Here is a 13,182-nt window from a genome sequence, read left to right as displayed (position 1 = left end):
GTCTCGGTGGCTACGTCTATGTCTTTACACATATTGTATTACACATTTATTTGAAATAAAGCTTGTCTACACAAAATCTATTATTATCTTATTAATAACAAGTAAAGGGCACACTGAGTGAGTTTTAAAGCAGGTCTACTCCATGCGCTCTCTCTCTCTCGCCCTCCCTCCTTCACAGTCAGAACAATGGCCCAGTGAGAGCCGTCCTGTGGGCACTGATGAGGAGGTTTGGGATTAAACAGTGCATTTCCACCCTCTTAACATTCCTGCATGCCCACTGCTGACGAGCAGTAAAAGTCCAGCGCCAGTCACATGCTCTTTTTCATAAAAACTGTGGACAACACTGGCCAACATGTCACAGTAGCATTAACCTCCCCCACACAAATTCCAATATCACGCTACCAGTCTAAAAAATGATGTTGAATAAATCTGAATTACACATAATGTATCTGTAGTTTCAATAATCATCTCACTGGTAATCATCTCATGCTGAACATTGTGGCCATTGGGTTTTAAGAGACAGCAACTGTCACATTCATAGACATGTATAATGCCATGACAAGTAACGTATCATTTTCTAATGAAGGATTACAAGACCACTGGATAATAGTCTGGTTTCCCTGATTCATGAAAGAAAGGATGCATGTGCCAATTTTGGATGGTGTAATGAAAATCTAATAGTGCAAGAAGCTCTTTTGTGATCATTTTGTTTGGTTGACAAAATAAGCTTCACTCAAAACTGACTTACCGTACTTACTAAATAGCTGGGATTCCCTGCCAATCAGTCAGAACTGAAGAAGCCTGGATAACTGAAAATAGTCAGTAAGAACTGAATAATGGATGAGAGGCGAACATCTTCAAGCAACCTCAGCCTTGACCAGTTGCCCTTGATTTTAACCCACCGTCGATAACAATGACCTGGACAAATTCACAGGAGACTTGCTTTCCAGTTTTGACCTCATCACATGGTCTTAATCAGCAGATGAAGTAAATCTTTCATCATTCTAGCACATTTAGGATTTTTTGTCCATGTTGGCTTGAAGTTTTTGAGAATAACGGAAAGTTTAAACAGCCACTCTTCCATCATTGGGGGGGGCTTGCAGTGAATTTCTGAGTGGTCGAGCATTTTTGGCGTTTTGTTACTACTGGTTGTCTCTTTTCCACCATCAAACCAGTAAATCAATATCGATAGTCAGATAGCAAGTCTTATTGATGTCGGCGTGAGATCGTACGTCAGCATTATATTTATAGCTCAGAAATAGCAGCCAGTGTGCAGCTAGTCCTGCGGTGTGTTTACAGCTAACAGCTGATGGAGTTAAGCTAAATACTGGTTCGGAGTTATTGTTTTAAGTTTTTTCAGTCAGGAGTTGGTTTCTACATCTGATCTGCTGCTCTTGTCGGCTGGAAATATTTTATTGACTCTCCAAACTGTTGCGATTTTATGTTTCTTTCTCTGTCCTGGAGTTCATTTTAGAACTTGATGGCTTTATCCAGTTTATTATTAAATTTGTAACAAACTTTAACCGTGTGTCTCTTCATTATTCTCCCACAGACAAAAAAGGTATTTTTAGTGGTCAATCATATTGTTTTTTCATTTTAATCAAATCTGATGTTCATATATACACATTTTCCTCAGGGATAGTGGTCTGCATGTCAGTTCTTCACAACAGCAACTGTAGTGACAGTTTGCTAACCCACAACTTTACACCAGCTAACATTAGTTGCATTACTTGCTGTGTTGTTGTTCGCTGTAGATCATGGTATTTGTCATGGAATTGGATTTTTCCAGAATTGCTTACACCACCTTTAATGGACATAAGGGACTGGGAAGTTTTCTTTTACAGAAGGTAAGGTAGTCTGACATTTTATGGGAGTTCAGGGTCTTTTCTTTTTTCTATATGTTAAGATAAGATAGAACTTTATTAATATTAAAGCACATTCTTGTGCCAAAGATTGCTCAAAAATGACAACAACATAAGAATAAAGATTACTAAATGTAAAACGTATACATAAATGCTTACATCGGTGCTTAGAATAACAATAAAGGTAAGAAATTTAGTAAAATAAGTACAAAACATCAAAATTTGAATGTTCAGCATTTTATGTTTGCTCTAAATTTGGACAGTTCCGGTTGCACTTGTGATGTGTTTATTTGCGGCTATATTATTGTTCCACTAAGAAAGGATGTTTTACATTTGGGTATATAATTAAAAAAGTCTTACTGATTCAGTACTGTTCAGTATTATTGAGAGATGTTGGGGGATGCAGTTCATTTTAAATCAAAGAAAATATACGCAATAAACACACAGTAATTCTGGGTAGGGTATTGCTTTATGTAAAAACTAAAACATATGATTCAACCCCCCACCCTTTGTCCCAGTAATTTTTGTACAGTCCCTACCTGGGGAAGGACTACCACCAAGAGATTATACCATATGTTTAATATATTTTTAAATGTAGTAGTCTTTAGTTTTGCCCACTCTTAGCATCTGAACATTTTACATTTTGTTTTCAATTTGTTCACAGTTGTTTCAGGTTATTGGAGCATAAATGAGCTACAAGAAAAGGTAGATTTCTATCTTCTTCTAGATAGATTTCTATATTCTTCTAGATAGATTTCTATTTTCTAGCCACACAGGGTCAAACAGGGAAGTATGTGACAGCTTTGATGCATCCCCTGTCATATTCCTGTGTCAGTCTACTGTCTGCTGAGTGGATTCCCTCCTCCACTAACTTAGCCTGCCCGTGGGCAGCAGCCTTCTGCTGCTCTCACTGTGAATGAATCACTCTTATTCATAAGATCAATGGCACAAAATGATTGTTTTGTCCCACTTCTTGCAATTAAGACAAACGCACTTCCATTGACCACCTGCTTCAAGTCTGTGAAAGAGAACAAGAGCGTTTTCAGATTCATCCACTCTAAAGCACAACGTTTCTACGTATAGTAAATATGCCAATGGACTTCTTTCACCTGAATACATGTTGTTATCTGGATTCATCAGCTGATAATGTGAAGCATAAAGATATATAGTTGTTAATGGGTTCAGCCCAGCACTCCTCTATATATTATCCTGTAAATGGACATTTAGAGTTAGTTCCGGTGGAATCTGATGCCTAATTACAAAGGGAAAAATCTCTCTGAGGCAAAGCACATAATCAATAGGAGCTGTAATTTTCAGCCCCGCTCTGTCTGTGTCTTTTGAAATGATTTCTGTTCCCATGTGTTTTATGGCAGAAAACGGGCTTTAATTATTTATCACTCTGTGATTGCTCACTCGTACATCGTCCACACACCCATCACCCTACAAACACACGCACACCCAGACACACACAAATGCCCGCCTCATTTTTGTATCCGGAAATTGCTGTCAGGGTGGTTGAGCCAAAGCAGTCTGTGATCTAAGAGGGAGAAGGGGAAGAGGGGAAGGAGGAGCTGACTGTCAACAGTAAACAGTGTCAGAGTGGATACATCATGGCCAGCGTCCACTTAATGGCTTTATGTGGTGTCACTGCACATTAGCAGGCTACTGCACTGCAACGTTATCCAATTTAACCAGTCATTTAATCGAACTCTGACTTTTCTAATCTTACTTGTCTTACAAGGGCAAAAAGCGTGCCGGCATTGTGAGGGGGTTACACTTATTTACAATGCAAAACAATGTCATACAAATCATGAACTATTTTATTCTGCCTTGTTTTGACAAAGTGACACGTTTAGATGTTTCCACTTGTTTCGATAAGAAATTAGGATTTTTTTTTGTATTAAATTGGACATTTTTTTAAAGAGAATGGCTTGTTGGTTGTTCCTCTGCCCAAAATGTGATGCCAAGATGTATGAAAATATTTTGATATTGGATGTTGTGTATTCCCTCCCTTGCTCCACGCAACACCATCAGCCCTGGTTTCCTTACCCATGGCTCCCTCTAGAGACAATTCTGCAGCTCTGCATCTGTGTGTAGTATGAGCTCACACTGTGCTTTCCAATTAGTGCGAATTTCCTGAGCTGTAATATCATAATTGTGCTAATAGTGCAGAGACGTTTAGATCCTATTGGATTTGACTGGCACTTCCTACGTTTCCAGTTGCTGGAAGATGCAGCTGATGTCACAACACTTTAAGGTTGACACGGCTCTGATTAATGTTTCCCGCATGAGTCAGCACCCACCCACAACTCTCTCAAAATCTCATCTGTGACAAAGCAGTGTGGAAGAGATGATGTGTGGCCATGGGGGATGTATCTGTGTGTGTGTGTGTGTGTGTGTGTGTGTGTGTGTTTGTGTGTGTGTGCACGTGCTGAGTAAGTGCCATGCAGCAAACAAAAATATGATAATTATCTTAGGTTCTTGAAACACTTGATATAATAGTGTACTAATAACTGTGCACTAAAACATACCACTCTTCCAAACCATGCTGTACTGTAAAACTGAGAAAATATAGTACTTACTTTCTTCCCGATATGTTGATATCCTAATTCCATCCTATATTTTGGACAGTGTAATCATTGGCTCTGTTTTGTAAAGTCAAAATTATCTTACTATAGTACCTTAATTTCTGAACTTTCATGCCATTTATAGCAATTGGTTAAACAGTTTGATTTGGGGGAGTTCTAAAAAAAATCTGAGTAGCAATGATGATTCTGCTGAGACATATATGTCCATTAAATGTAAAATAAAACCAGAAAAAGCTTAGCACTTCTGAAGTCTCAGCTGTATGAATACTGTATGATGGGATGATACTAGTCAGCTGGTATCAAATTAGCTCATAAATGAGCATGAATGAAGCAGCTGATGCCAATCAGCTAAACAGCTTCAGTGGTCTAAGCTAAGCTAACCATATATTTTGAAGTATTTTTGAAATTTACTTTTTGAATTGTTTTTTTTATTTTTATTAATTAGTCTATCTTCATCAGCCATTATTTTTAAAACAGATCTTATCCTGACTTAATCACATTTTACTGATTTTTCTCAAAATCTGAATCACTGTAGCTCACTGGCACACATTTTGTATGCAGAATGGGGTATAGATCAGATTTAAAATTCAATTGTACACACTGAAGTAATCAAACATTAAGCAGGGTCAAAACAGAAAAGAAAAACAAGCTAATGATAAACCAACCAATAAAAAGAAAAATTGCATGGGTCTGACTGCAGAAAAGTCCATTTGAAGAATCTCTAATCAGAGTGTGTATTATGTCGGTATAAATAGTCTGAGTTGATGTTGTGTGTCCTATTATTTGTCTGCTGGAGCTGTAAAAACTCATTAAATCGTCGTCAGTGCCTTCACCTTGCCCTGAATCATTTCTGTTTTGTTGTATTTGAAGAGGAACCAAGTTATTCATAGAACATTTTTAGTTATTCTAAACATGCTTGAGCAGAAGTCTTTGCGAGCACAAATTAACCCTCAAAATCTGCCATGCAAGACAAAAAAAGTCGAAAGAAATTATCGTGGCTTCAAAACAGGCAGCTAAAAGTATTTATCTGCTGAGCTCCTGTTTAAAGTGAAATGTCTAAACAACTATTGAAGAAATTGCCATGAAATCAGTTACAGGCATTCATGTTTCCTACAACTCAACTTTGTGATCCCTTAACTTTTAATCTAGGTCCTTAATTAGGTCACTTGTTTTAGTTTTTCCAATACTTAGTTGACCAAATGCTTATAAAAAATCACAGTTCCATTTACCTCATGTTTAGTGCTAATTAGCAAATGTTAGCATGCTATGGCGCTAAACTAAGACCGTGGTAAACGTTCTACCTGCTAAACTTCACTGTATTAGCTTTGTCATAGTTAACATGTTAGCATGTCTGCAGCTCACACAGAAGCCAGCATGGCTGTAGACTCTCATTCTTGTTTATGCTTGATCTTCTGTTCTTCTATCACCATTAAGTGAACTCCTAGACCCGTAACAAAGCTCGACTTAAACTAGTAGAGTAAAGGTGTTGTGTTATGTCAGAACTCAGATTCTTCTACAGTATGCTTTTGTATATGTTTATGTATTCCCAGTTTCAATTCGTATCTATATTTCAGTTGCCATTTCTGGTATGTATTCCATTTGTTGCATCTTTGCACATGGAACTATTTATGTAGTTTTACATTTTACCTCTACCTCTTTGCTTCTCTTCTTCTGACAGTCAGTCAAGCTTTCCATTTCTCTGGAATGTGATGCACCTTTGTGGCCTTGTTTAGAAATGTGTTCTATGAATAAAGATTATCATGATGGTGACGACACAGGTAATTACAGAGTTCGTAGAGCTTGTCTTCATTGTGTGCTGTTGTGAACTGCTGATGGCTATTTAAAGAACTCTTGCACTGGCATAACCCAGCTCTCCATGTGATGACGATAAAGACCCTGTGTTGCTGTGGAAACAGCACATCAACCAAGGACGCGCGTGGTTGGCATCGATCAGACAATGTGTCTCTGTATTTGTGTGTTCTCGAGCGCACCCCACCTGCTTCACCACAATATAATTTCATCACAGCAAAAAAAAAAAACAAGCCCCGGCCAGTCATGTTTTTTTTCAGGGTTTTTTCAGAGAAGGGAGGCAGGGAAAATGAACAGATGTCCCACTGAAGTACAACATTGTTTTTGATGTTCCACCATTCAGTTCCTGTTTGTGAGTCCAGGGTTTGGATAAAGTTTAATGGAGGATTCCCTGTGCCTAAAAATAAGCAGTTTTGCTCCAGCAGAGCAGTGTGATGCGATGAAAAGAAGCATAACCCCATGAAACTAAATCATAAGTCAGTATTTAGGAATCAATATGTCATCCTGGCTTTCATCTCAGCGCGCTGCAGCGTGTCTCCCAGTGTGTCCCCCTCCTACAAGAAAGGAAATGGATTTGTGTGAGAGAGAGTGAAGCGACTGATTGAATAAGTGACGGCGTAAAATAAAGTTTGTCCCTGACATCCTCCTGTCCATCTCCCTGTGTGTGTCGCTGTGTGGACGTCACATCATGAGCTGCAGCAAAAGCCATCGATTTGTGTCGTGTGGTGTGTTTGTTTCACTCCGCACCTCCCTCCCTGCTGATGCGATCGTGCCTCGAAACAACACCCCGTTGTTTGCCCACAGAGGGGAATCATGTCTGCCTGCTGCATATCTATCTATCCAAACTGCCTTCCATTCGGAACGATCGTCCTTGGCTCTTGTCAGACAGAGAAACTCATTGGAAGTCACGTCACGGGGCTGCCCACAGGCGATAGCAAGGGAGGGGTTGGGCTGGTGGTGGTGGTGGTGAGGCAGGCTGTCGTGTGTAGCCCATATTATTCGTTGTTTTAGTATGCCAGGCACATCTGAGAAAACAGGAATTAAATTATGCTATGTTCCATTTTCTGACACACTTCAGTAATTAGGAAAGCATAAGTGGATTAAGCAGTAGACAGCCTGGGGCTGTGATATGGCTGTGAAATTTATCTTCAGTCAGCTGGCTGATAGGTCGATCACTTCTTCCGCTGTGAGAGGACAGGGTTCGATAGGAGAAACTAACTAAGGCATGAATCGCCAGCAGAGGTGAGGAGAAGCTTCTGAATCAATATGACAGTAACTCAGCTGCAGCATCAGGCCCTCTGCTGTGAGTGTACACGGCGGTGTGTGTGTGTGTGTGTGTGTGTGTACTTTTAAACTGTTTATACAGCAGAAGTTGAGTCATGACACGGTGGCATGACGTTTGAATGAGTGGATTTACACCTGCAGTGCATTCTAACTTCAAGGCTATAACCATATGTACACATGAGTTTGTTTGTGTATCTATTGTTTTTATCTGCTGAGCTCCTGTTTATTGTGTTTTGGTGTGTGTGTGTGTGTGTTAGAATGTGTGTGTGTCTCTCGGTCCAACAGATTACAAAGGCATATCAAATTTCTTCCTGGACCCTAACTGGTCTTTACCACCAGCAGATGGCAGCATGGCTGCTTTACTCCACTGGAGCTGCCAGAGATATTTTTCTGCTTTATCAGATAACACTGAGTCAACTTAAACTTCCCCTTATTGGTTTGAATTATTCATTTTGTGGATTCTGTTTCTGATCTTGAGCTTTGAAGACAATTAAGTTATTTATCTATCTGTTCTAGATAAATAGATAGATAGATCACAAACAAACAACACACAGACAGTTTAAGACGTAGATGAGAAATTGTAAAATCTTTAAAACATGGTGGCTAAGACAGAGCACCCTATATCCTTCATAATGGCATATCTTTAAGAAATCTTTTATTGTTTTCTATTTGAATTTGGTGAACTTTTCCATCATGATTTGTCATGTGATCATCTTGACTGTTGTTGTCTAGTGTCAAATCAATCAAACACAAATATATTGAAAGATACATCCTGTTTTCAAGGAAGCCCAATATCAGAAAGTAGTCTCATTAATGTTGTGATATTGATTTAACCCATAATCACTGAACCCTAATGGAGCAGCATAAATCTTACAATAACGATAGAAGATACACAGAATACAATAATGGATTTCCACTTTCCCGAATCCTCAGAGGTCACACCTTTAGTGTGTGTTGATTTGGCTGGCAGCCTGCTTGTGGACTGTTTTTCATGCTTCAGCGGAGCGTGAGAAGAACACACATACTCCTCACTGGAGGAACAAGCTAACCCTCTATCTCCTCCTAACTCTCGTGCACACACAGCAGATGTCATTGCAGTGTCAACGCACACCATTGCAGAATGAGACGTTACTCCTTGCACTCAAAGCACCCTTTGTTGTTTGGGCAGTGCTTCATTTTATAATTTACCTCAGGCTGTGATGAGTTTGTGATAAGCAGGAGTAACTTGTGTAAACAATATGGATTACCCTGTGGAAGCAATTTAGAAACTGCCGTGTCTCACCACCCCATCTGTGCCGACCTATGAGGTGGTTTCAATCCCAAGACTCAATGATTAGGACTGAATAATATTCCTCTCCTATAGATAGAGGTTTGTAACGTCTAAACTGCTCCGCAGGGCCTGATCTGTGGCCCCCTGAACACTGTAGAACAGAGTGTGGTGTGGGAGAGTTCGGGGCTAATGGAGGAAATTAAGTTTTTTTTTAAAGGTGTGTGTGTGTGTGTGTGTGTGTGTGTGTGTGCAAAAGGCACAGGCTCGTGTGGAAAAAATGCTCTAAAGTAAGAATGCTTTTAAAATAGATTATATTTAACAATAAGCAAAATACAATGTGAGTGAGCAGGAAAAAAATCTAAATCAAATCAATATTTTGACCTCCCTTTGCCTTCAAAACAGCAGCATCAATTCTTCTAGGTACACTTGAACAAAAAGAAATCTGGTCAAGTCTGTGGCCAAAAATCCATACCTCCAACATGGATACAAGGCCAAGTGACTCAGCTGTGCGTATAAACAGAAAAATGGCAGCAGGTGCTCTGGACTGATGAGTTAAAAAATTGAAATATTTGGCTGTAGCAGAAGGCAGTTTGTTTGTTGGGCTGGAGGGTGGTACAAGAATGAGTGTGATTCTTTGCAAGATCGGGGCTGCATTTCTGCAAATGGAGTTGGGGATTTGATCAGAATTAATGGTTTGCTCGATGCTGGGAAGTACAGGCCGATGCTTCATCGTTTATCATGCAATACCATCAGGAAGGCATCTGATTGGCCCCAAATTCAAAACAACCCCAAAACATACAGTGAAAGTCATTAAGAACTATTGTCAGCGTAAAGAAGATCTCAACATCATCAAGTCTGTTTGGGATTACATGGAGAGAGAGAGAAGCAACTGAGGCTGTCTAAATCCACAGAAGAACTGTGGCTAGTTGTCTGAGATGTTTGGGCCAACTTACCTGTCAAGTTCCATCAAAAACTATGTGCATGTGTAGAGGAATTGATGCTGCTTTGAACGCAAAGGGTGGTCATGCCAAATATTGATTTGATTTAAATTTGTCTTCTGTTCATTCACTTTGCATTTTGTTAATTTATGAATATAATCTATTATTATTATTATTATTATTACTATTTTTGAAGGTATTTTGACTTTACAGTATTTTCCCGCACCATTTGCACATTACTTTATATTATATACACTATCCATTATATCCATATAAAATGGATATGCTGCAAACACAAACTGCCGACAACTAACTCACTGCATGGCAACATTGTGTTTTCAATCCCCTAAAGCACCCAAATAATAGGACTTTAGTTGGGAGTATCATTGTCCCACAAATTCAAGTAAGTAAAATGTATATTTAAAGAAAAATCATATGTTATTATGCACCTATAACACCAAGTGAAGTATGCCTCTGCTAAAACCTGATGTCTCCTTCCTCACCTCATGCACCCTGCTATGAAGAGAGAGGCTCGTGTAATCTTTCAGAATGAGCTCAGTGTGAATTACAGTCACCAGCAGCGAGTTTGACGGGTGATCACAAGAAAAATCAGTAATGGGTTTCGCACAGGGACAAAGAGTTTTCAAATGTAGAGGTGAACAGGTTGGAAGATGTAAGGAAATGAATATAGTGGCGTCCCTGTGCAAACTTTACCTCTGTGCGCCTGGGATGAGGATTATTTATCCATCCCTATTGGTTCAGACTGCTCAGAAGTCAGATCGAGTCATGGCTATGATACTGATTCCTTATATGACTCTCATCAATCTCTGTGGATTATAGCGCCATGACTCACTGAGATAAACTGTCAGCTTCTGCTGGAGGGACAAGAAAACAGGGCAGAGACTTAGAATATAGTTTTAGATGGTAACACTCGCATACACACAGATTCTTAGGTGCATTATGAACATGATGCATTTGTTCATTGTAATTATCTTCACAGGACAAGTTACTAACTACATTGTTTTGGGAAAATTTAAAGTTGCATTGATAGATTTTTGGCTACTTGGGGGCAAGAAAGAAAGCTGTAAACAACAAGCCAAAGCCAAAGGTCACCTTAAAACAAACCTTTTGGCAAACAATTGCCTGTCTATACAGTGCTGTGCAAAGGTTTTAGGCAGGTGTGGAAAAAATGCTGTAAGAATTAGAAGTAAGAATGCTTTCCAAAATAGTCATGTTAAAGGATCATTGTGTATTTTTAAACGTGGGCCCTATTTTCACATTTTGGTGACGAAATGACTAGTAGATCCAAAAGTTTAAGAATCCGTCCAATAGATGGCTTCAGTCTGTAGACGCGAACCAGCTGCAGTGGCTGCAATGTATTCATTTCAAATTACATCCACAAAATGTGCTTTTTTTTGCCACTGACAGGCTCAGACTGTTATACAAGGTGTCTAACAACATCATGGAAAGCATCCGTACGAGTGACTCCCAGTGACACCCTTAGTTTTTAACAAGAAAAAGAAACTATGCTCAAGTTATTGCTTGGAAATCTAGTGAGAGGCGAGTTGTTGCAGAAAGAAGACTGGAAATGTGAGTCAGAGTTGGAGAGAGGAGATTGTTGTGTTGGACTAACATTAAAATAAAGTCTTGCTAGCAGTTCCTCTACTTAAACAACCAACTCCTCGCCCTCGTATACACTGCAGCATTTGCTGAAGCTTGTGGACATAATCCTGGCAAGATTTATGTTTCCCTGCACAACAAATAAGTAGTATATAAACATAATTCTAGGGAAAAGGGTTGTTTATTCTATGTAACACATTGCACTGTTGTGGTGTTCGTTTTCTATAATCCCCTCTCGCTATTGCCTTGAGTGTGATTTCCTACTTTTTATCTGATACATCACCGGCACATTTCAGAAACAAGTGTCAGAACTTTGAAATGAGATACAATGAGGAAAAAAACAACAACATGACATTCAAATACTATTATCTTTATCATCCAAATTAGGGCCCGAGCTAATTGAAAATAAATCAGTATCAGATATAGATGCAGTTATAAATGCAGATAAACAACCGATAAATGACAATAAAAAAAGAAACAGAGAGACGGAAGACAGATCCTTCAATCATATTATGAGTGTTGTCGTTGCATACCATGTCCACCAGAGGGCACCCTGCAACTCCTCCGTGACGAGTGGTAACGTAGTTGGCAGAGTTTTGCAACATGATCATCTAAAAACTGAGGCGCAACCTTGCTCTGTTTGGGACTGTGAGCTGCACTTTATGATCTGCTGAAGTTAACGTGTGAATTTGTGGTGAGATTTCCGCCTGATCACAAGTGTTTGACATGGTTTCACATGCAACATGCAGTCCCAAAACTGCGTTGGTCAAATGGTCTGAAGTGGATAACGTTACTACCAGCGGATCAATAACGTATTGCACCGCAGAGTAAAGGGCAGGTAGACTCATTAAATGATGACATTATTCTGGTAATATTCTGCCTTTTCTCTGGACATGTCAGAGAACACAGATGTGCAGAAAGTTTTGAACATGAGCAGAAAAGCTGCTGAAACAAAGGAGCTAATAAAGTCCAGGAATTTCTAACTGAATTAAAATACAATCATTTATTAGTGAGGTGAAAAGTCACATTTAAAGAGGTTACTTCCCCAAACAAAGACAAAAGAAGAGGGAAGACTAAATCATGACTCCGCAAGGATGATGTTAAAGAAGTAGATCTACAGAAGAAACAGATCTGATAGCAGCACAGAATGACTGAGAGCTGCACTAACTTCTTTGAATTGCCACCTGCCACTTGAATTTTGTGTTTCTCTTTACATAAATAAAAACATTTTCACCATAAACTGGTGCAGAAAAAATCATCAGAATGCTGGAATTAAAGTGTTTAATGCTCAAAATTTTTATATAATTCAGCACTAAAGATTTCTTATATATATATATATATATATATATATATATATAGTGGTAAAATTTTGTGTCATCTTGAGCTTGTGAACCCAATCTCGTCTGATAACACCCAAACACCCCTGATAATTACACATGACAAATGTTAGGGATAATCTTTGTTTATGTTATGTTTTTCAGAAAATTGGCCGATATGTCAGATTTTAAAATATGGAAATTGATATCGGTCTTAAAAATCCATTAATCTAAACAATTGTATCTGTGATGGAAACAAAGTATTTCATATTCTCTGAACAAGAAAATGATGAATGTATAAAGTTAACCAGTATGACTCGTACTCTGAATCAGGAAAGTAACAAAGATAACTACACACTGACTGATGCTCACTGCTACTGACCCAACTGGCCGTCAGTTGACTTATTTTTGCCCAATGTCTCGGTTAGTTACTGTGAAATTTGAATATAAAACATTCTCTTTTTCAATTCATCAGTAGCAAGCGTTTAACTGACA

General features: G+C 38.9%; 2 long non-coding RNA genes across 2 annotated transcripts in view; one reads left to right on the top strand and one right to left on the bottom strand.

The window, feature by feature from the left end:
- Positions 1–13,182, top strand: part of LOC119918530 — a 51,748-nt gene that overhangs the window by 6,713 nt on the left and 31,853 nt on the right. The window lies entirely within an intron of this gene.
- Positions 2,313–4,694, bottom strand: LOC119918531. The gene is made up of 3 exons (XR_005447459.1): positions 4,445–4,694; positions 2,972–3,071; positions 2,313–2,880 (listed from the first exon to the last, which is right to left on the bottom strand). It is a non-coding gene; the product is annotated as an uncharacterized LOC119918531 (long non-coding RNA).

The sequence above is a fragment of the Micropterus salmoides genome, unplaced genomic scaffold (assembly GCF_014851395.1).
Source record: "Micropterus salmoides isolate LMB-PRFRI ecotype aquatic unplaced genomic scaffold, ASM1485139v1 Ms_hic_scaffold_23, whole genome shotgun sequence".
Classification (NCBI taxonomy): domain Eukaryota; kingdom Metazoa; phylum Chordata; class Actinopteri; order Centrarchiformes; family Centrarchidae; genus Micropterus; species Micropterus salmoides.
Note: the sequence above shows the minus strand (reverse complement) of the source record. Positions and strands in the feature narration are given on the sequence as shown.